The sequence below is a fragment of the Oryzias melastigma genome, linkage group LG15 (assembly GCF_002922805.2).
Source record: "Oryzias melastigma strain HK-1 linkage group LG15, ASM292280v2, whole genome shotgun sequence".
Lineage (NCBI taxonomy): Eukaryota > Metazoa > Chordata > Actinopteri > Beloniformes > Adrianichthyidae > Oryzias > Oryzias melastigma.
Genome location: NC_050526.1, coordinates 17,508,389 through 17,508,588, shown reverse-complemented (window position 1 = coordinate 17,508,588; position 200 = coordinate 17,508,389). Strand labels below are relative to the sequence as shown.

Below are 200 nucleotides of genomic sequence, written 5' to 3'. Positions count from 1 at the left end.
GACACAGGGTGGGTTTAATTTTGATAGGAACTAGTGTGTGCTGCTGTCAAAAGTAAAAGAAGTTACAACTGTTATATATATAGATATCCATATACATATAGACACTGCTGTAATTCAACTATTGGAATTTTTTATAAATAAATGTTTCATTGCCAAAAAAACATAAATATTGTGGATTTTTTTTAAATGATTAAATGGGA

The 200-nt window shown here is 27.5% G+C and overlaps 1 protein-coding gene across 4 annotated transcripts in view; it reads right to left on the bottom strand.

The window, feature by feature from the left end:
• Positions 1-200, bottom strand: part of gfra1a (gdnf family receptor alpha 1a) — a 237,295-nt gene that overhangs the window by 64,030 nt on the left and 173,065 nt on the right. The gene's annotated exons all lie outside the window — the stretch shown is intronic.